The sequence below is a fragment of the Canis lupus genome, chromosome 26 (assembly GCF_011100685.1).
Source record: "Canis lupus familiaris isolate Mischka breed German Shepherd chromosome 26, alternate assembly UU_Cfam_GSD_1.0, whole genome shotgun sequence".
Taxonomy (NCBI): domain Eukaryota; kingdom Metazoa; phylum Chordata; class Mammalia; order Carnivora; family Canidae; genus Canis; species Canis lupus.
This window is the reverse complement of record NC_049247.1, coordinates 4,433,074-4,457,131: the sequence shown is the minus strand read 5'-3', so window position 1 is coordinate 4,457,131 and position 24,058 is coordinate 4,433,074. Positions and strand designations below refer to the sequence as shown.

The 24,058-nt window shown below is 42.9% G+C and overlaps 1 long non-coding RNA gene across 1 annotated transcript; it reads right to left on the bottom strand.

Annotated features, from left to right (window-relative positions):
* Positions 1-17,093: 17,093 nt before the first annotated feature.
* Positions 17,094-23,819, bottom strand: LOC119866086. The gene is made up of 3 exons (XR_005378983.1): positions 23,709-23,819; positions 22,826-22,952; positions 17,094-17,717 (listed from the first exon to the last, which is right to left on the bottom strand). It is a non-coding gene; the product is annotated as an uncharacterized LOC119866086 (long non-coding RNA).
* Positions 23,820-24,058: the final 239 nt, after the last annotated feature.

Sequence of the window (24,058 nt, the reverse complement as noted above, 5' to 3'; positions counted from 1 at the left end):
TTCAGTGAACAGTGGCTATGACAATCCACACATACTAGTACTCATACTATTCATCCATGACAACCCACTCATGTAGTAATAAATGGTGAAAAAGTAAATGATCTCCACCTGAGATCAGGGCTGAGAAGTGTATGGGGAGCCACAAACCTACCCCCAGTTTTCATGATTCATAAAGAGGACCCATAGGACTCAGCATATAATTGGCTGTGATTTATTGCAGCTAAAAGACATGAAACAAAATCAGCAAAGGGAAAAGACACATCGAAATATCCAGAGGAGGGATCCCTGGGTGGCGCAGCAGTTTGGCGCCTGCCTTTGGCCCAGGGCGCGATCCTGGAGACCCGGGATCGAATCCCACGTCGGGCTCCCGGTGCATGGAGCCTGCTTCTCCCTCTGCCTGTGTCTCTGCCTCTCTCTCTCTCTCTGTGTGACTATCATAAATAAATTTAAAAAAAATTAAAAAAAAAAAAGAAATATCCAGAGGAAACCAGGCTTCAATTTCTAGGGTCCTTGCCAAGTAGAGTCACATAGGATGCACTGAACTCCCCCAGCAGCAATTTGTGACAACATGTCAGAAATGTCCTCTATCAGGGAATCTCATTAGAGACTCAGGGTGTTCACTGTGGGCTGGTCATTCAGGCCCCTATACCTGGCAGGTCCCCAAATTCCAGACTTCTGGAAGGAAAGCAGGTCCTCAGCATAAACCACACAATTTGCACAATTTAAGCCAGCCAAAGGCTTCTGAGGAGTGCAGTCTTACATATACTGTCTTTTTATACTGAGTTGGACTTTACACCATCTTAGATAAGGCAATTGTTGGCTAGTATCCACACAGCAGCTACTATAAAATTTAGGTGTTAGCTATACCTGGTCTGTATCTTGCCAACATAGAATCAAATTGTCTGCTTTCTAAGGCTGTTTTCTGAGCAGGGCGAAGAAATTCTCTGAATGTTGAAAGGTTTGTTTTAATCCTTCTAAGATCTGCTGACATAGAGATCATAAGTGTTTGCGAGAGAAATGTGCATTTATTAAGACTCTTGCCATGGAAAAATGTGCTTGGGGTGCTATGGCACAAAGGAGGAGGTTGGTAATTCACCTGTTCAGTATCTCCCTGGCTTGATCCTAACACTCCACTACTATGTAAGTGGCTTGCTTTCTACCTACGAGAAAGGAATGCCTCTCTTGTCCTGGATTATTTTTTCTTAATAAATTCTTGTGACTCTGACAGATGCATTTCTAAAAAACTGTGCAAATTAGTGACCCTCCTACTCGCTCTTTACTCAGAGAGAAACGCATCCTACTTCATCCACAAGTATCCACATCACTATCTTCTCATGAGAATCTTGGGGACACAGGGATGCAGAAAGATTAAGGAGGAGCTGCCCAGCGAAGACCCAAGGGGAGACATGGTCAAGAGTGAAACTTTGTCCATAAGCTTTTTGCACAATGTGGTGCATTGGAAAGAATAAAGTAAAAAACAATAGGCCTAATTGTATGTAAGTGATCTTCCGATTGAGAGGGAAATTGGATGATAGGTTGCAGTTTCCTCATTCCACTTAAGTGGGTCGTAAGATGCCCTGAGTAAAACATAGCCACCACCACCGCCACCACCACCGCCCCCCACCCCCGCCCCACAGGGGCTTTTGTGCATCATAAACGATCATTGTCTATCCCTTATTGTCTTCCTTCCCAGGTGCTTCCTCCCAAGGAGATAGACCCGAGGCGCTGGTGCGAGCAGGTGTTCAAGAACATTGCCCAAGTGACCAAAACATCCAAAAGAAATTTCCCGGAAGGTTTCTATGGAAGCCGTTTCCCCACCCGGGCTGGTTCTGCAAGGCTGATGCTTTCATTATTATTTTTTCCCAGTACAAACAGGAGAGTAAAATCTAGAGCAAAGACCTTTGTGCATTCTATCTTGAGGTGCTTCTGTGTTCACCACCATTCTGACCCGCTTTTCTCATCGTTTGGAGACAAAGAAATTTCCCAGCAACACTGGCTGATAATAAGTAAAGAGGCTTTTAAAAAATACCCGGTGTGCATGTGACATTATTCTGTTGTCACGCACTCAATTCACTGAGTGAACCTCGGTGCAGAACACCATTTTAATGAAACGCTTTGCAAGTCTTAGCTGAAGAGATGTGATCAGCATTGCTGTTCAACAAATTGTTATGGATTTACTAAACCATGATTACATTTATATAAAAAAAACTTCGCATGAATAAAAAGGAATAAATATAATTAGTATTTGGCAGGGCAAGGACAGCTGAATAAAAATGTTCATCTTTTATTAATCACATACATTTTGCATAAGGAGATTATTTTTCCTGGTTTGAGCTAACATCACAGAATTATTGTACATAATTGTGGGAACAGTTGGCCTGTGACAATTTAATGGCATTTTGCAAAACCCTCATTTTGCAAGCTGCTCGAATCAGCCAACCTCTCCCAATTGTTTTCTTAATCGCAAATAAGTTCTGAGGACCGTTGACCCAGGCTAGGGGTTCGCACATAGTTGTTAAGTGTTACTAGTCCCCAAATCATAATCTCTGTCCAAATTCTACTGAGATGCCACCAGGGGAAGAACAATGCCTACGGTAATGGGCCGTGGCCACTGGCTTTGCTCTTAGTGTTCTGACCCTGGGAGTCTGCTCACTTCACATCTGCGCAGCTGGTGCATCACTTTGCTGGGGCTGCATAACAAAGCACCACAAACTCATCTCTTAACTGGCAGAAATGTACTCTCATGGTCCCAGAGGCTAGACGTCCAAGATCAGGTCATGGGCAGGGTGGGTTCTACATGAGGCTCAGAGGGAGGATCCAGCTTCTGCTGGGTGCCAACCAGCCTTGCTGTTCCTTAGCTTGTAGAGGCAACGCTGCCATCTATGCCTTCATCTCTCTATTCATGGTGGTGTGCACGTGCATGCGTGTGTGTGTGTGTGTGTGTGTGTCTCCAAATTCCCCCTTCTTATCAGAACTCAGGTCAGATCAGATCGGGACTCCATCCTAAGGGCCTCATCTTAACTAATCACATCTGCAATCTTCCTATTTCCAAATATAGTCACATTTTGAGGTCCTGGGGGCTAGGAGTTCAATGCATGAATTTTTAGAGAATACAAGTCAACCCAAAACAACTGGCTACAATCGAAAGCTTCCCATGCATGGCTGCCTGAAGACCCGGAGGACAGAGTCACACAGTCAGAGGAGGACTGAGCTTTTCAGGAGTTGGGGGTGGGGTGGGGTGGAGGTCAGGGTGGCTAAGTAATGGAGAGAGACAAAGAGAACATTTTCTAATACTTGGGCCCAGGATCCAGGCATGCCTGAAGCCATGACTTTTTCGAATTATTCTGTTACTTCAGCACATGAACCCTCACATTCTCTTTTTCCTAAAACTAATTTTGAGATAGGCTTGTCACTTGCAACCAAACACCTGAAGTTAGCCTACATAGCATGGGATTCTTAGAAAGAAATTACCTTGAGGTTGGGGACACCTTGGTGACTCAGTCAGTTAAGCCTTGAGACTCTTGATCTCAGCTCAAGTCTTGATCTGAGGGTTTTGAGTTTGAGCCTTGCATTGAGTTCCATGCTGGGTATGGAGTCTACTTAAAAAATAGATTAGATTACCTTGGGGTAGGGATCCCTGGGTGGCGCAGCGGTTTGGCGCCTGCCTTTGGCCCAGGGCGCGATCCTGGAGACCCGGGATCGAGTCCCATGTCGGGCTCCCGGTGCATGGAGCCTGCTTCTCCCTCTGCCTCTCTCTCTCTCTCTCTCTCTCTGTGTGACTATCATAAATAAATAAAAAAAAATTAAAAAAAAAAAGATTACCTTGGGGTAATGTTAAAATTGTACAAGTTTTTTTTAAAAAAGATTTATTTATTTATTTGAGAGAGAGAGAGAGAGAGAGAGCAAGTGCAAGTAGGGTAAGGGGCAGAGGGAGAGAATCTCAAGCAGATTCCAACTGACCATGGAGTCCGACAGGGCTTAATCTCACAATCCATGAGATCAGGACCTGAGCAGAAACCAAGAGTCGGACACAAAATGTACAAGGACTTAAAAAGTCCATTGCAGAAAAGGCATCTTTTATTAGACTTCCTCCTGAAACTGTTTTAGTCATGCTGGCTCAGACATAAGATGACTTCCTACCTACAGCCCAAGTTATCCCACATAAGTGAGGCACTGTATATTTGAATCTGTACAATTTTTCACATATTAGGAAGGAGCCCCCCAATCACTTGGGTTTTTTTTTTTTTTTTTTTTTTGGCATTTTGAGAAAGACACAGTAAGTAGCCCAGGCAATCCCATTTGGTTGCATGCGTTGTTTCATAAACATTGATGAAACTCTTGTCAAAATCACTTCATACAACCCAAGAGAAAAAGGTAATGTTTTAAAATTTGTATAGCCTTTTAAGTCATTTGCTTAATATGCATGCGTAAAGTAACCAGTTAATGGTTGACCATAACCATAATAAGTGTGGCTATTTCATTTATGGTGAAAACTGTTTCAAAAATTGTAATTAGGAAAATAAAACTTAATCTAATTAATAACTTTCCAAAATGTTTTCTATGGGCTATTTATTGATATTCTGGGAAAAAAATGTCCATTTCAAATACACACAGCCAATATGGGATTACACAAGGGTAAGTCTGTTCTTAAAATAGACTTCATACGATAGGACAGTTTTAAATTTATAGAAAAATTAAGACAATAGCACAGAATTTCTATGCTTAGTTTCCCCTGTTGGTAACATCTTAAATTTGTGTAATACATTTGTTACACTTGATAAACCAATAGCTATGGGTTAACTAAGTCCAGAATTTATTTAGATTTCTTATCTTTATTTAGTGTCTTTTTTCTGTTCCAGGACGCCTTCCAGGATCCTGTATTATATTTAGTCCTCATGTCTCCTTAAGCTCTTTTTGGCTGCAACAGTTTCTCATATCTTTGTTGTTTGGATGACCTGGACAGTTTTGAGAAGCTCAATATTTTGTATTGATGCTCTCTCCTCTCCCCACTGGAATTTGTCTGATGTTTTTCTCATGCTAAGACTGGGCTAGGTTTTACTGAGAAGATCCAGGGACAAAGTGCCATGTTCATCACATCCTATCAACGGTACATACTGTCAACATGACTTAGCACTGTTGATGTTGACCTTGATCACCTGCCGAAGTCCTGGCAGATCAGGTTCTTCAATACAGAAGAACCCTTTCCGCACTGTCCCTTTGGGAGGAAGTCACTATGCATGGCCCACCCCCACGGAGTCAGGGTCAGGCCCCCCTCACTCAAAGTTGGAGTATTTGCATAAATCATTTGGAATTCTTCCATAGGAGTTAAACACCATGAATATGCCAGTGCTGAGTGTTGAATCCACACAAGGAAAAGACATTTCCAAATTTAATTTGACCACAGAACATTTTTAGGCAGGTGTCTTGTGGAATTAATATAGGATCCCATGTAACCTCTGCTTCTCATCATGTCAAATCAAATACGTACATGCCAGCAAGAAAACATCCTCCAAGGAAGCAAAAGTTTTTAAATTAATAAAATAATCATCTAGGGGCTCCTGGCTGGTTCAGTCAGACTATACAACTCTTGATCTCAGGGTCATGGGTTCAAGCCCCACACTGGGTGTAGAGACTACTAAAAAAATAAGCATAAAGATTAAAATAATAATCTAAAACTCATGCTATATATGTGTACACATAGGTGTATATACATATCTATATGCACACATGTACCCTTTTCCAGAAAATAGCCAACCCCTGAAAAGTAAGCGCTTTTCTGACTTCAATCACCTTTCATTAACTTTGCTCCTCCTTAAACCAAAAACTGCATCTCCTTAAACTTTATATAAATGTAATCATAGAGTACGTTTAGTCCTCTCTCATAGAATATAAATTATATATAAAAATATATTTCTATTAAATATATGTATGTAAATATCCATGTAAATATATATATAATATTTATCATATATGTATATATAAATATATGCATATGTCATTATACATCTCTCACACACATGCACTCATATGCACACACATGAGCACGCACACAATACACACACACAGTGTATTGAGAAGGATGAAAGACAGGAAGCAAAGACAAAGGTTTTATATACCAGGCTCCACGCAGAGTACATGTGTTGTCTCATTCATTTCCTTAACTGGCTTGTAAGAAATGCACTACCTCACCCCTCTTTTGGTAAGTCTGCTGAGGCTCAGAGAGGCTCAGATATACTCCCCAAGGCCACAAAGCTTGTCCGGCAGAGCCAGTCTTCCCCTGGAGCCTGTCACATACCTGCTTTTTCTACCACCCAGCTCAGCTCTGTGTTGACAGACATGGGTGTTTCTGGGTGCAGGCTGCTGGAAAGAGAAAGTGGCATATTAGGAGCTGCCTTGTGGAGATAACACAGGGAACAGTTGCAGGAAATATTTCTCTGATAACGGGATGTTTGTACCTGCAGGTGCTGTTTTCAGCGGGACATAACAGGAAGCTCTGCTGCAAGTGCATCAACATCTATGGATGGTTTTACCTTCTCATGTGACAGTAAGTGCAGAGCTAGGGAGGCCATGGTTGGAGTGGTCTCAGTGCTGTCCTCGTGAAGCTAGCCCCTTGGGGCACCTGGGTGGCTCTGTCATTTGAGGGTCTTGATTTTGGCTCAGGGTCTTGAGATAGAGCCCCAAGTCGAGCCTGGAGTTAAGCCCTGAGTCAGGCTCCCTACTCTGCAGGGAGTCTGCCTCTCTTTCTCTCCTGTAGCCCCTCCCCCCACTCAAACTCTCTCTCTCTCAAATAAATAAATAAACAAACAAATAAATAAATAAATAAATAAATAAATAAATAAATAAATCTTTTTTAAAAATCCCCTTTTCTTTTCTTTCCCCAACATCCTCTGCCAGAGGCTTTCATCTTCATGGTCACAATATGGTTCCTCCTTCCCCAGCCATCACATACACACTTCTGGTAGGAGAGAGAGATGGTACAATGCTTCTCCTTGCAACCTGTGTTTTTTTTATTTGAGGAAAGGTGCTTCTCTAGGTGTTCCCACAAATCTCAGTGACTTGAATTAGGTCACAGAACCACCCTCAACCACAAGAGAGCTGCAAAGGTGAATGTTTTGCTTTTTGGTTTCTTTAGTAGAGGAAACTGGAGTGAGGGAGTCACGTATGATAGTAGAGTGGATAACCCAAGGTGTCTGCCACAGGGAATTACAACCTAAATGGAAGAACCCTCCCCCCACCACCAAAAGAAGAATCCATGCATCCAGGACTCTAAGCAGTGAACAAAAATCCCACATGGTATTGGAGTATATCTGATGTGATCTAATCCGTACAGATGAATTTGTATACTGCTTCTAACAGGATGCTTTGAGACCATTTCCATTAACATTTAAAAATGACATATGAGTTTATTTCAGGAGGCATGCATCCTTTGAGACAAATGGGAGAGGAAATCGATCTGAAGCTGGGGGTGTAAATGGTATTAAATGGGAGTTTACTACCAGTGATAAAGAGCAGAATGAAAAGCTGGGGGCATCCCTGAGGATCTAGCACTCCCATCTGTGCAACAGTAAAGAAAGAACACGGGGACTCCTAATGACAGCTAACACCAACCGGTTCCACCACACAGTGGAAGCTCGGGGTACATTACAGCACTTAAATGCACATCTTCTTTCTGAAAGAAAAGTAGGTGCTTCACTGGGACCAGTGCCGTCTCTCATTCATCGATGATCAGGCAAGGCAGAGGGTGGCACGCACACCTGGTGCCACATTGGGAGGAGAGCCATGCCCGCTGGTTTTCTGGACAGGATCATTTGTTAGTAGATAGCTACCGTAGACAAGAGTCTGAGACAAGAGTGAGATGCACTATGCACTATGCACAAGTGCCCCAAGCACTTGGCAGGCTACAAAGTGCCCCTGACACTATAATAGTTTGCAGACAAGTTCCTTTACTCAGCTTGTCAGTAAACCAAAGTCACTAGGGGTGAAACCAGAAGTGTGTGTGGTGTGGATGTTGATATATCAAACTTTTCTCAAGGGCTTCCTTAGAATCTTCTGCTAACCCATGGAGTCATAGACTTTTTTATAGTCAGGACGAGAACGGGAGATGAAAGGGACATGCATTGTAAAACATGTAAGGTTGAGAGAATGAACACTCTTCAAGTACAATTGAAATTGAAGTAATTATAACATTTTCCATGTCAATCTTGACTCCTTTTGTTAGAGAGGAATGTTTACTTTTGGAAAGAGGAGGGGTTGGAAGTATTCTCTGATTCCATTTATATTAGATTGAAGGGGATGCAAAGTTAATCCGAGGTGAAGGAAGTGAGGAAGGTGGTTGCTTTCAAGAGGTTGGTTATTTTCTGGAAAGGAGCTGATATTCCTGGGTGTTTGAACTACTATGTGTACTGATCTGGGTGATGCTTCTGTGAGTGCACAGATAGGCTTTAGGGGCAGGAGGTGCTCAGGGCAAGCCCTTCTAATAATCCCAGGAGAGAAGCTCTGCCTCCTCCAGCCTCCTCATCCCAGGTCTGGGGCCTCTGCTCACAAGTCGCATGACCAAGCACAGTGTCAGGGAGATGGGGATGGGTGGTTCTCCACTGCAATGCCACGGGGCAGGAGATGATAGCACACAGCATCAATACAGGGAGTGCAAGTGGCGTTAGGTATCCATTCTGTTGCAGTGCGACATTCTCTCCACTCTGCATGCTCTCTCTGCACGAAGCATCCTCACTGACCATGACCCCCATCAGACCCTTACTATGGTCCAGACACGGTGCAAAGCACTTGGCATGAGTTCTCTCCCTAAATCCTCACAGCCACTCTGGCAGCTAGATGCAACATAACCACCACTGACACGTGACACGTCGCAGCTTCAGAGAGTTTAAGCAAATTCTCAGGGTTGCACAGAGCTGGTAAATGAACAATCTGGAAACTGGACCCTGATTCCAGAGCCCATACATGTCTCTCTCTCCTAAACTGTCCTTGCCAAAGGTGATGTGGGAGCATCTTCCTTCCTGCTCATCTTGACAAGTCTTGTTCTGGGTGGTAGAGGCAGCAGTGAACACAGCATACAAGACCCCTGCTCAAGGAGCTCATGTTCCAATACGGAGGGTGCACGGAGATAAGCAAACACAGAAGGAACTAACATAATTTTAACTAATGACGTGATGTTCCAACAAGAGAGCAGGCTGATGGAATCAAATGTCTCTAGGGTGTCAGCTGTGAGTGAGGGAGCCACAACTCTACGTAAATAGAGAGTCAGGGAGAGTCCTTTTGAGGAGGCAGGAATTCAAGGAGACTTGAATTCCCAGGGCCAGGAAAGACCAGCTATGCAAAATCCAGGGAAATAACCGATCCAGGAAAAAACAAGTGCCAAACAAGTGGCATATTTGAAGACAAACAAAAAGTTGAGTATGGGGGATCCCTGGGTGGCATAGCAGTTTGGCGCCTGCCTTTGGCCTGGGGCACGATCCTGGAGACCTGGGATCGAATCCCACGTTGGGCTCCCTGCATGGAGTCTGCTTCTCCCTCTGCCTGTGTCTCTGCCTCTCTGTCTCTCTCTGTGTGACTATCATGAATAAATAAATAAAATCTTAAAAAAAAAAAGTTGAGTATGGTTAGAAACTAGAAATCTTTTAATTTCTCACGGCCTCAATCTCTTCCATGTCAAATAGGAATTAAACTCTCTGCTCCCTTAGCTTGGCAAGGGTAATTGTAATCTCGTGTCTAAAACCTCATCCTACATTTTGAGATGATCTAGAAACATAAGCGAGTAAGATTACATATACATAAGTGTAGCTTAGGATAAAAGTGAAATGACATTTGGCAGTGGGTTTTCTTGCAGATTTCCCCCACTTGGCATGCAGGCGTCACTCCAGGATGGCTCGTGTCTGCTGTGACCCATCAGTTATCGGGCTGTGATCAGCATCTTGAAAGGCTAAGGGTCACACTTATTAGTTTCCTATCGCAAATGTAAACAATGACCATAAATTTTGTGGCTAAAACCACATCATTTTGAGCCACAGAGAGTTAGATGACCCTTCTGTAGGACTCGGGTCCCATGTTCAAGTCCAAGTGTTTTAGTGGGTTTTGAGTGAAGTGTCCTTCCACTTGGGTGAGGGAGAGAGAAATCTCTTAGACATTCCACCCGTGAAATCTGAACACCCAGCAGTAGCAGGACCACAGTTCAGCCCAGTGGACTGAGCGCCTCAGCTACCCAATCTCCTGCCCTTGAGCTTGTGTTTGTGAGAGAAAGTGTATTCAGCACACCGGTCGCATAAGTACAACTGATGAATAATATATTGAGACAAATCTCAAATCATTATTCTCTGTTACCAAGAGCTTATGTTTTATCCATTTTAACAAAGGCTTTACATGAAGCATTGTGATGACCTTTTTATGGGAAAGGCACAGATGGGTCCTAGTGTACCGTGGGTGCACACAGTTTTTTTTCTTGACCAAGGATTCACATCCATGTCCACTTTTCCGCAAGTTTGTGGTTCTTCTCTTACCCGTCACTTCTCACTTCATTTCCACCCAGGAAGATGACATAATCCTTGGGGTTTTGATAGTTTGTGAAAAGTAACCATACCTAAAGAGAATCGCTCTAATCAGTAATTCTTTTCGATGCCTTATGTGCAGAACTCTCATGTTTTAGTATCTACTCCAGCACAGAATGGCTGTCTGTCTGCGTCTGTACTTTTATGCAAGGAGGTGACTGAATATGTCCTCTCCCTGAGACCAGCACAGTACCCTTGTCATTCCTGGTGACTCTGGCCACCCTCTCCATTAGGCAAAAATAAATAGTAATGCTATAGGAATCATAGAGTTACAAAGCACTGCTGTTTGCATATTTATAGATTCTTAAACTCTGGTTAACTCAGAAGGGGATCTGAGAGAATTTTGGAACATATGAAGCTACCTGTAGGGTGGACAAATACAGATGTTTAAGGCCATCTTTACTTTGTGTGTATCTGTCAAGCCTATAACTTCTTCAATCCCATCTGTGCAATAGCACCTGGGGAAGCTCTGAAGATGATGTAAATGGAAAGACATACAGAACTCAGAAGAGCACCACACACACACACACACACACACACACACACACACACACACCCCACCTAGCTGCTCTTATATCTGTGGTGTGGTTATAACCGTAACACTTCCCCATATAGTTGAGGCCATGGGAAAAGTGAGAAAGCCCTGGGTTGGGCACATGGAGATTGATAGAATATTAGGACCCATTACTAATGCCATTAACCATGATTTTTCCAGGTCTAAGGACATACACCTGGGGGCGACTTCGACCCTGGGGCCATCAATTTCGACTTGCTGCAAACCCCTTAAGTGGCCACCTGGTTTGTAAGGCAAAACCCTGGGCAGGGAAAGGCTCCTTTCTGCTAGGAAACACTCTGGACCTGAAAAGCTCAACTGGTTTGTCACCTCAAGCCATTCTGTAAGGCGAAGAAGAATATGGCATTTTTATAGCTTGGGATCCGCTCTGCAATTTTATGGAGTGCATATTAGTAGCAATTATAGCATCATTGTCAGGGAATTGCTCTGTGGAGATTTAAGAAGATCTCTATGATGTGGCCCAGGGAGGAGGGCCCCAGGATGGGCAAGGGGACTGGGCTCCAGTCTTGGGCAAGGAGTCCCCTTTCACTTTGCCTGCTGCTCCCCCAGGCCTGGCCCTAGTGCGGGCTCAAGCAATTTACTGACAGCAATTATGGGACAGTTTTAACTCAGTGAAGGTGGCAGGGGCCAGACCAGGGCCAAGCAAGCAAATCTCTAGGGTGCAAAATGTGAGGAGTCCCTTGCTCTCTGGCAGTGCAGACCCAGGGCCAGCATCAAATGCTGGGCCTGTTTCACCCTAGTCCTGGCCCTGGAAGGTGATTTGTACCATGTAAAAGTTCAAGAAAATAAGTGTGATGTTATTCTACATGTTCATCCTCAACTAAATATCTCTAAATTGTCCCTTCCTTTTTTAAATTGGTCTGTAATGAATTATCTGAATTAATCCATTGCTCTTCTAGCCTCCTGAGTTGGAGCTGAAAGGCCTCTGGGCAGTCAAAGATAATTGATGCTCACACCTGACCTGCATGAAGCTTCATGCAGAGAAAGGGGCAGAAATAGTAAGTGGCTTTTTGAACTAAAGATGAGCTATCTCACAGCTGGTAGCTCCCCATGCCCTTGCCTTGGGGGGGCCACAAGCTCCGGCCCTGAATTTCTGCATGTTCGCCTACCCGTGGTTGCCCCAGGTGATGTTCATGATGATGGACACTAGCTGAGACCCCACTGCAGGCTGCTCCCAGCATCCGGGCAGGAACCACTCAAACTCCCCAACAAGAGAGCAGCAGGAGAGCTAGTGGTCCAGTTTATAGGTGTTAAAGCTGAGGCTCAGAGGGGTGCAGACACACCCCTAAGGACCCTTGGCAGGTGGCAAAGCATGCCGGAGCTCCAGCAGGTAAAGGGGAGCTCCATGTTTCTATTGGGCCTGCCATTTGTGGACCCCGTTGGAATGCCCTGCAGGTGTGGGTTGGGTTGCGCCACAACGAAGCCAATGAGGATATTTATGTTCCTTTGCTGTGCACTCCCAGATCATGCTAGTGGTACTGGGTTCAGTTTACAGCACTTGGTTTCATCTTTGTCCTCCCCTCTGTGAAAACAGGGGCTATATCTGTCCAGCTTGCCCCTGAGACCCAGCACTCAGTGTGTCGTGGTTTACGGCCCTGCAACATCAGCTGGAAGGATGATCCCAAAGCCCATGCTTTTTCCTCTTTCCACTTTACACCTTTGACTGATGTCATGAATATATCTTTTTTTTTTTAAGATTTTATTTTTTTATTCATGAGAGACACAGAAAGAGAGAGAGAGGCAGAGACACAGGCAGAGGGAGAAGCAGGCTCCATGCAGGGAGCCTGACGTGGGACTCCATCCTGGGTCTCCAGGATCAGGCCCTGGGCTGAAGGTGGCGCTAAACTGCTGAGCCACCTGGGCTGCCCAATATATCTTTTTTTTTTTTTTTTTTTTTAAAGATTTTGTTTATTTATGTGACACACAGAGAGAGAGAACACAAGCAGGGGGAGCAGAAGGCAGAAGGAGAAGCAGACTCCCTGTTGAGCAGGGACCCCCCTCCCCAACATGGGGCTCAATCCCCAGACACCGGGATCATGACCTGAGCCAAAGGCAGACACTTAACCAACTGAGCCACCCAGGCACCCCCATGAATATATTTTTAAAGAATTATTATAGCTTTTTCCAGTTTGAATCCTAAAATATGAGTTTCCCAGATCCAGCTGACTGGTATTAATTTAACTGATCTGATGAGTTTGTTTAAGGGCTCACTTGTTTTTTTTTGTTGTTGTTGTTGGAGAGTTATATAATTTTTCTTTTAACTAAATATGGATAAAATCAGAAAGTAAAAATAATGTTTTTTTTAAATCAGGTGATTGAATCTAGATTTAGCTAGAGTGATATGCTCAAGGAGAAATATGCTAAGACAAAAGTAGATTATATTTATTAATTCTCTTTAAAATTGAACTCCTATAAATAAAAATCAGGAGGGTTCTGCACAAAAGGATGGGATGTGAATGCCTCTGGGGCTGGAATGATGAGAAAAAGGAAGATATCATATTTTCATAAAAATATTTCAATGTAAAGATGTATGTAAAAATAAAATGTTTATGGATAGTTTATAATATGTATAAAATGTATTCTGAAATATTAAATGGAAAAAAGATACAAAGTCATGAGCACAAAGACACTGTAATTATCTTAGTAAATGCAGAAAAAGCATCTGACAAAATTCTATTGTCTATAATGTTAAAAGTAAACATGTAAAACCATTAATAGAAGGAAAACATGTTGACCTCTGATAGAATATCCACAAAACATAACGTACAGCAAATATCATATCTAATGGCAAAATATTGAAAGCTATCTAAGTCTAGAGGTGAGACAAAGATCTTCCATATCACCACGTCTATTAAACATTGTGTGGAATTCCTAGCCACTCTGATAAGTAAATGGAAAGAAATGAAATAATTGAGGATTAGGAAGGAAAGCTGTCATTGTCTGTAGATGGCATGATTATATATGCAGAAAACCTAAAAGAATATACAGATAATTTTTTAAATTAATAAGTAAATGTAGTAAGGTTACTTGCATAGAGATCAATATAAAAAATCAATTATGTGTTTGTATCACAGTAACAGACTGAGAAAATGAAATTAAATAATGTTGCCATTTAAAACCAAACAAGGGATCCCTGGGTGGCGCAGCGGTTTGGCGCCTGCCTTTGGCCCAGGGCGCGATCCTGGAGACCCGGGATCGAATCCCACGTCAGGCTCCCGGTGCATGGAGCCTGCTTCTCCCTCGGCCTGTGTCTCTGCCTCTCTCTCTCTCTCTGTGACTATCATAAATAAATAAATAAAAATTGAAAAAAAAAAATTTTAAAACCAAAGGGCAGCCCCGGGTGTTTCAGTGGTTTAGCGCCGCCTTCAGCCCAGGGCGTGATCCTGGAGACCCTGGATTGAGTCCCACTTTGGACTCCCTGCATGGAGCCTGCTCCTCCCTCTGCCTGTGTCTCTGTCTCTCTGTGTGTCTCAAATAAATAAATAAATAAATAAATAAATCTTAAAAAAAAAATGAAACCAAAGATACAATAATGAAGGCTAAATCTAGTGAAAGATATTCAACTTCAACAGTATAAAGGACAAAGCAGCATTTGGGTAAATTAAAGATATGCAAAATGGGAAATACCATAGTTCATGAACTGAAGTCTTTTTTTTTTATTTTATTTTTAAATAATCTTTATACCCAACGTAGTGCTCAAACTCATGCCCCTGAGATCAAGAGTCACATGTTCCACTGATGAGCCAGCCAGGCACCTCCATGAATTGAAGTTTTAATGTTACAAAGGTGTTAGTATAGTTTCAGTGTAACTCTGATAAAACTCTCAAAAGATATTTGACCAGCAGATTCTAAAATTGATGTTGAAAACGTAAACGGCCAGGAATATTCAAGAGAATCTTTAAGAAAACAGGTGGATTTAAAGAAATTACTCTATCAGATAGAATAAAATGCCTTGTTATTTTATCAATATCCTGTTGGAGCAGAGATAGAAAAAAAATCAACCAAAGGAACAGAATAGAACTCCCCAAGACATGGCTGTATGGACACCTGACTTATGTCACAGGTGGCCCTGCAATGTGTTGGGGAAAGGGTCCCTTTTTAATGAATTGGTGCTGGGTTCATCAGATATTACCCAGGAAAAAAAATAATGATGATGACTATTATCTCACACCATACACAAAAATCAGTTTCATGTGAATTGGTGAGCTATATGCAAAGGTAAGTCACGGGATTCCTATAAGAAAGCATACTGTTTGTGTAAACAAAGATCTCTTAAACCAAACACAAAAGCAACAGACACAAAATCAAACATTCATTCATTTGACTACATTAAAACTGGGAATTTCTGTTCATCAAAAGACTATATCAAGAACACAGAAAGACAAACCATAGAATGAGAGAAAATATTAGCACATATAAAACCAACAAAAGGCTTGTATCCAGGACATACAAGAATTCTGCAAATCAATAAGCTAATGACATTCATACCTATTAGAAAAATGGCAAGATTCTTGAAAAGACACCTTTAAATATCAGGGAGTGTGTAGTGGTGGTTGATACCCACAACCAATAACTATATCAAAATATTTCCAACCTCCTTCACCAGAGAAGTACAAATTAAAACCACAACGAGATAACTTACATACAGATGGCTAATAAATTTAAAAGCCTGACAAATGTCTAGTATCAGTGAGGATTTCGACTTACTGGAATTCTCACACACTTCTGATGGGAATGAAAACCTGTCTAACCTCTGTGGAAAAGTATTGGTCATTATCTACTAAAATGGAACACATTTACACCCTCCGATCCAGGAATTATACAAGTGCACCAAAATGCATGGACAAAAGTATTACTAGCAGCATTATCAAGACAGCCCCAAATCAGATACAACCTACATGCTCAGTACAATGGGCAAAAATAAGCTTTGGTATATTTGTACCAAATATGCCAAAGACAAAGTGTATTGAGTATAAAACAGGAATGAATGCATGGCTGATAAACACCAAAGATAGGTGACTCTCTCCAACCAAGTGAGTTCAGAATGAAAGCAGCAGGGCAACCAAATATACTTACTGTGACAATTCTATCTGCCCTGTGGTGTTAGGACATGGGACCTGGAGAAGCTAAGATGGATGGGTAGGTGATCAGAAAGGCAAACCACAAGAGATCTGGGTCCTGGGGACATCCCTGATGTTTTATTTATTGACCCTGGTGGAGGCTGCATATGTGTGTTTGCTTTGTAATAATTCATCAAGCTCTGCACTTCTGAAAGTACATATACTTTCTGAAGTTCTGTTATTGCTCAATAAAAAAAGCTTTCAAAAATTGTTTGTAGGCATCAGTCCCATAATATTTAAGTAAAAACTATTGGACAAACTTGTGCCATTTATGCAGTGCTCTGTATCTTGCCATGAACAGTGATGAATTTGCATTTGTTCCCGGGAATAACATTGCTGTATTATTTGCTCAGAATGTACATGAGGGAAAGAAGTCTCAAATCAAATCTTGAATGTCACGAGCCACATTCTCTCTGGAACTCTAGAGGCGAGCATTCTCTTGTCTATGGAATTTGCATTGTGTTTTTCCTGGACCCTATAACAATGGATGAAGGAGAAATTGGAGCAGCTAGATATTTTGCTGCAAGCAGACAGTATGTGTAATTATGCAGATTTATCCGTGAGTTCATTTTCCCTGATGAGATTCAGATCCACAAAAATGAGATTGCTAAAGACCAAATAGAGTGGTGGATATCACACTTTGCTATTGACCCTGAAAAATGCAGGGATGGTGGGTTAAAATTATGAATTGAATATGCTCTTAAGAACTGGATGGCTCTCATTTATTGAGACGCCCAGCACACTTCATCTTTATAAGATTAGTAAGAGCTATGGGAGTCTCCACAGTGAACTCTGACTCATGTCATTTATTCTGCATCAATAAATATATTCCATTACCCTGGAGCAAAAATAGGCAGGCCTATTCTCAATTCTTTTGTAGGAAAACATTATCTTGTTTTATTTGGAAGGTGGGGGAGAGATGACATTTATAGAGACGGTTGATCAGCATTAGAATAAAATATTGATCTAATAGTCTGAGATTTCTCTTTAGAAGAGACTTCACCATTAGCAAGAGGCCCCTTCACCTGCAGGGACCATTCCAAGACTCCCAGCAGGTGCCTGAATCACACATAGTACCAAACATATGCTTTATTTGTACCTATGCATACCCACCTGTGACAAAGTGACGCTTATACATTAGGCACAGGGAGAGATTAGCAGCAGTAACTAATAAAGAATAGAATACTTATAACAATATATTATAATAAAAGTAACGGGAATGCGCTCTCAGTCTCCCTCTCTCAAAATATCTTCTTGTACTGAGCTCACCCTTCTTCTTGTGGTGATGGTGTGGGTGACGGAATGTCCCCGTGATAAGAAGTAAGGTGAGTGACACAGGCATGCGATGTACGGTTAGGCTGCTGTTGACTCAATGATGCATCCGAAGGAGGATCACCTGCTTCGGATGATCCTGGCCGCATTCTTTGGCTTCGGCTTCGGCTTCTGGCCGCATTCAACCACGGGTACCTGAAACCACGGGTAAGGGGGCGACTGTAGCAGATCATCTTAAAGAGATCCATATGCAGATGTTAGAACCTACTTCTGCTAAGGGCGAACAGTACAGTGAATAGCAAACGTGGTATATGCAAATAATTTCCATTATAAACATTCTTTTCTCTTTCCATAAACTACGGCAATCACAATAAAAATGATTAACTGTGGATAAGAAGAAAAAGGTAGCAATTGGGAAGCTGAGGGAGGGCATTTATGTTTGGCTTCATCAAATTATGTGCCTTTTTATCTTCTGTACTAATGGATTGTACTTAGAAGCTTTGCATATTCTAATTTATTTCCCCAGCCTGCAAACTGTGTGCCTTGTGCTGAACCAGCTTCCTAAGGCCCAGCGGACAATCCTGCGTCTTGGTTTCACCTGCAGTGTGCTTAGTGTGGATGGGACGTCCGGTCTGAAATAGTGGACCTCCTGCCCATCGTGGCGCTTCAGATCCGGACTCTCCCTGTACATCTCCCTGTGGGCATCTGCCATTCACACCACTCGCTGGGTTTTGTTCCCAAGTGATGAGCAAAGCAGTGTCACTGGAGATCCAGATCTCACTTGCTCAAAAACCCCTCCACTGAGTGAAGCTGCCACAAAGCCTGCATGCTGTGGCCCCTAGAATATTTGCACTGTGACAATACGATCATGAATGTGGACACTGATGCGGACACTGGAATGGGGGTGGATTGCTTGGTTTTAAAGTGTCCCCCAGATGTGATTCAGATTATGGTCTCAAAAGTGATCAAGTCTGCCCTCTTGCTTAGGGAAGCTACTGGACAAAGTTTTCCACCAAAATGAGGGAATTAACTGAGAAAGAAATACACAGGGGATGGGGGCGGGAGCTGGGGCTCTGCCACAGGAAAGGGTGCAGAGGATCCCCAAGGTGATGGTCAAGGGAGCCCCTAGGGTGGCTGTGCAGGGACAGTGGGGGGCAGGTCAGCTGAGGGCTCTTTCCAGAAGACAGTCTGGCCTGAAGTGGTCTGCTTCCTGCTCTGTTAAATGGAAATAACCTGATGGCCTCCTGGGCTGCTGTGAGGAGCGAATATGTTGCATATAGTTCTTGATCTTGCTCCATCCCCTTTCCTAAGAAAGAATTCCATTTCACATGTAAAATTTCCAGTTTCAGTTTTCTGCCCATCCAGAAGCAAAAAAATGGGAAATTACTTTTCCACCAAAGCGTGAGTTAATGTCACAGTTTGTAAATTGTTTTATTTTAGGAATGACATCGGATACATAAGAAACGACTATAACTCATAGCCATATTCTTAAATAAAACCATCCCAGTGGCTCATTATTGGATTGGATGTTAACATTTGAGTAAAGCACCGTATCAGGAAAGGAGTATTGAAAAGGCAGGTGGCTCTCCTTTCTCTCTCTCTCTCTCTCTCTCTCCTCTTTCTCTCTCTCTCTCTCTATTAAAAGGCCACGGCAGAAACATAAATTATCTGCTCTCAAAAGAGCCTCAGAAAAATTTCTTTCCTATAGCTTCAGATGATTTAAAATTGATCTCCTATAGCTTTGCCCTACTTTTATATTTTTAGCCGCAGACAAAATCACGGTTCTCAATTGTCTGGCAAAGCACTTTGAGGACTCAGGGTACAGCCACGTCGTTATTCTCAGGGTCTGCTCCGGGGGATCTCTTCCCTTTGTAATCCCGTCCTGGAGAGAAGAAATGTCCCACCACTTTGATTTAAACGCCAATTCCAGGCTGCAAGCATTGACTGTTCAGGCGATCAAACGCGCTCTGTAAGCAGACGCCGCGGCCGTGGCAGATAGGCCATCACTCGTACTTGTCATTCTGTGTGTGCGCTTAAGTATATTACACAAAAGGCAGCATCATTCGGAGGTGGACACGTTCGGCAATCTGGAAATCAGCGAAGGAGGGAGGGCTGTGGGAATGGCCCCACGGCTCTCCGCTGATGGGCAGGATTTTTATTTTTAGCCAATTTTCCCTGAGCATCTCCGGGTAAGTCCTTGTCAGGCCAAGGGGTCCGAGAGGAACGAAGACACAGTCCCTGCCCTGGAGTTTCTTAGTTGTGGGAAGAGGACACAGCGTGCGTTGAAAGCGCCATCGTCCAAGGCAGACACAGGTGGAGAAGAGGAGGAGGAGGAGGAGGAGGAGGAGGAGCGAGCCTAACGGCACAGGTTCTCAGCCGTGGGAGCCTTGGGTTTCCCACAGCACGTGGGCGTTTGGGGAGGTAAATGTTAAGTTGGGCCTTGTGGGATGTTTGGGTCAAGAGGGAAGGAAAGTCAGTCCTTGGAGCAAATAGACAATGAGCAAAAACAGTGCCTGGAAGAGACGACAGGTGTTCTGAGTATTTCAAGCCAGGAAGGGAGGAAGTGTTTGGAATAAAAAGCACCCTTCAGAACCAGGGAGCAGGGTTTTTCTGAACTTAGCCTTGGGGCCAGAATACCAAATTCAGGAAGGATGCAGAGTGGCATTACAGTCTTAACTCTTGTGTGCTCAGGATTCAGGACAGAGTGGGCCAAGATGGTCTTTCTGATACTTACTGGTTTCTGTTCCACTATAAGTGACCAGAGCAGCCTGCAAGTGTTTGCAGCAAATTATAAATAGTGGCATTGGGAGGACCGTGTCGGAAACAGGATGTGAGCTTGGGCCTAGCGACTTGTGTTTCAATGAGCGATGCCTGTTCACAAGATAGCACAACCTGTTTTACAAGGACCAGCAAGTTTTTCTGGGCAAGTGTAAGTATGTTAGCCTGATAGTGCCTATAAGGTCAAAGGAATAAGAATGGAATTGGAAAATGAAGGGAAAAAATAAATAATGAAAAAGAAACAGACTTTCCGTGAATCAGTGGTTATAATGTAACATTAGTCTGGGAGTGCAGCCAGCATAGTCCTGCACCCTGAGGGCAACATTCTTAAAAGATAAAAATCACATTTATTTTTAAAAGATGTTCCACAAACCAATGAGTGCAAACACATAAGTGAGCCCTATTTACAGGGCTTTACAGGGCTTTCTTTCTTTCTTTCTTTCTTTCTTTCCTTTCTTTCTTTCTTTCTTTCTTTCTTTCTTTCTTTCTTTCTTTCTTCTTTCTTTCTTTCTTTCTTTCTTTCTTTCTTTCTTTCTTTCTTTCTTCTTCTTTTTTTAAAGATTTATTTATTTGAGAGAGAAAGAAAGAGCAGGGGAAGGACAAAGGGAGAAGGAGAAAGAATGTCAAGTAGACTACTCACTGAGCTGATGTGGGGCTTGATCCCACAACACTGAAATCATGACCTGAGCTGAAATCAAGATTCAGATGCTCAATCGACTGAGCCACCCAGGTGCCCCTGTTTATTGAGCACGCATCTTCCAGGGGCTGCAAAAGTGGTCCGGCACCAATGGCTCAGTCAGTTGAGCGTCTGAATCTTGATTTTACCTCAGGTCATGATCTCAGCGCCATGGGTTCTGAAACCCACAGACTCTGAAGAGCTTAGTCTCCTCTGAGATGAAATAGAGAGGATGGCAAGACCTGGAGTCTCTAATCCAAATGTCCACAGGAGGCGGGGCAGGACATCCATCTGAGAGAGGCTGTGAGGCCATAGGGAGTGGTGGGGACTGCGGCAAAGTGAGTGGCACATGCCCTGCCCAAAGCGGTTGGTGTTTGTCCTCACTTCCATTGGATCACTGCTGTGTGGGAATGCGGACTCAGTGACCACACCTGCAATTATTTTACTGAGACTCCATTTTCCCATATTTAATGCAAAATCTTCAAACGTATAAAAACCTGAGAAGGACAAAGGAATCATTTCCGAGAGCCAAATCCAGTCTCTGGGTCACCCTGGGTCCAGACCGTGCTTCACCAGCTTCCTTAGTCCCCTGAATTTGATATCTCACATATTGCTCAAATATTTGACACATTTCCAACAGGAGCACATAGATTTTAATAAAATTTCCATTTGGTGGCAACCCAAACCTAAGGCGACCAGCCATGGTTTTTCACTGAAAAGATTTCTTTAAAGCTTTTTATTACCAATTTAAATATATAGACATTTGGACATATAGATGAAATAATTAAATACACATTTTTATAATTTACTCAGGTCTGTGTATGTATGTAAAGCCATATATGTAAAATACCAACGTTCATTTATATCTTCACATTCCATGAATTCGGTTAGCATTCTTCATGAGCACCTTGGATATTGGGGTCTTCATTGGCACCTCGGACTCCTCGAGCTTGGGTTTTTGAAAGGCTCCACTTTTGGGTCTAAGTCCTTTGAGACACAGCAGCTGCAATGCCCTTACTGAGAACATTCCATGAGGATGATTGTCCCAGATTCCCTGTGACCTGTGACTGCTAAGTATGTCCACGAAGCAGCCAATCATCAGACAGCATCTTGATGGGATATTGAAATTGCACATTTAGGGCAAATTCCTAAGGCTCGAGATTGTGAGTTTGAACACCCAGGGATAATGACAGAGTGTATATTTAATGACTTTGTCTCTCTCTCTCTTTTTTACCATTGGTTTCCATTTACCTCCTATGTTTCCAAATCCAGCACCAACCAAGCTGTCTTGGTTGATGTATGATTGAGTGTCTTCCCCAGACCTACTTCATTGTTTGGAATAATGTCACTATGACAGTACCTCATAGCACTACGGGGGTTTCCTCAAGGATCATTACTGGGGAACGCACATTCTCACAATGGATACCAACCCATTTGCTTGTCTTTATGTCACAATTGAAAAATCTGGACTAAGCAAGCTCACCTTTCCCATTTGATACTAGCCTGATGGAATTGATTGCTGTAATTTCCTAGGTCTTGAGATGTTACTTGAACAATACTTAGGGAGAAAAGTAAAGCTTAGAAAATCTGGATTGTTGACAGATTTGCTTCCAGTGTCAGGAAAAGGTCACTGGCTGGTGGATGCCATATGGCGTTGAATAGGAGTCACTAAGAAGTCTGTACAAGCACATGTTTGATCTACTGTGACAAGTGCTGTGTCGCCAGAAGGCACGTGGGTGCTTCCTATTGAAGAACAGGTCTGGGGGTGGATCTCAGTTTCCTGTGGACCTCTGAAGCCCACTACCCATTTAATTATCCCCTGAAACACATGGGTGTCCAGAGCACCTACCTGTGTAACTCTCTGGACTCCAGGAGGAAAAGACTGGTTCTCATCTGAATTTTGTCTGTTAATTTCTTTCTTTCCTCCTTGGACCACCTTGTGATCAGAAGTCTGTCACACCAATGATGTTAGTGGTCTGCAGAGAGAAAATAGCAGGTGCAGAAATTCCTTTTGATAAAACGTTGATGAAAGGTTTATCCTGAAATTATTAGGTGAAATGAGGCACAAGCCACTGTGAGTTCATTCTGCTATCTTCCTATATCCCAAATCACCTATCACATTAAATTGAATTCTGCTAGTTTCTAAAAAAGATACCTACCAATTGTCTGACTCTTGCATCGACTATGTACACTTCTGAGTAGATTCCTCTATATTGTGGAGCTCTTAAATTCTTGCTTCCTGCCAAAGCCGCTCTCAAAAATCTATCCCTCCATATGGTTCTCTTGTGTTAATGCTGTAGGGGAGCTTTAAATAAAGAAATCCAACACAGACACGGTGGGAAAGGGTCCCAGGGTTCAAGGATAATGAGGAAACTGATTTTCCTTATGCAAAGACAAAAGTGACATCTTCTAAAAACTGTTAATTCATTTTGAAGGGAGAAATAATGACCCCCTCTGGCCATGATATTGAATGTCTGTAGAGAGGGAAATGGTCTTCACCCACATTAACTCTGTGGGTCAGAGCCAAAAGCTACATTTGCCAAAAAAGGCTTCTTCAAGGGCATGGCTCTGCTAGATCAAAGCCACGTTCTCGAGAGAACAGAGCGTGAAAGTTTCGTGGGTGGCACTAGTTCGAGACAGGTGGGGACAGGTTCTATTTTTAATGAACCTCTCATGTACAGTAGGATAAGCAGGTCCACAGTTGGAAGCTGGGTGAAGCAAGGATGCTGTACCTGCAATGATTTCCGAAGTTCCCATTGATTCAAACCTGCGTCTGTGGATGTGGATGGCAGCAGTTCTCCTGGTATTATTGATCTTGGCGGCCATTCATACCATCAGATCCTACAACACAAGACAACCTCATCTTTACCCTCTGCCCAAGAGTATCCAGGCACTGATATCTTCTATTCATTTATGGCCACAGATGATGCCTAATTCTTAAGAATTCAAAGCCTAGTTGATCAAATGCAAAGTCAAAAAAGTGGCTCCCTAGATGATGGGGAATAGTCCTGCCCAGGAACATTTTCTCACCAGTATTAATGGGCTGTTCCAGCTGCAGCATTTCATACTGTTGTGTTCACAT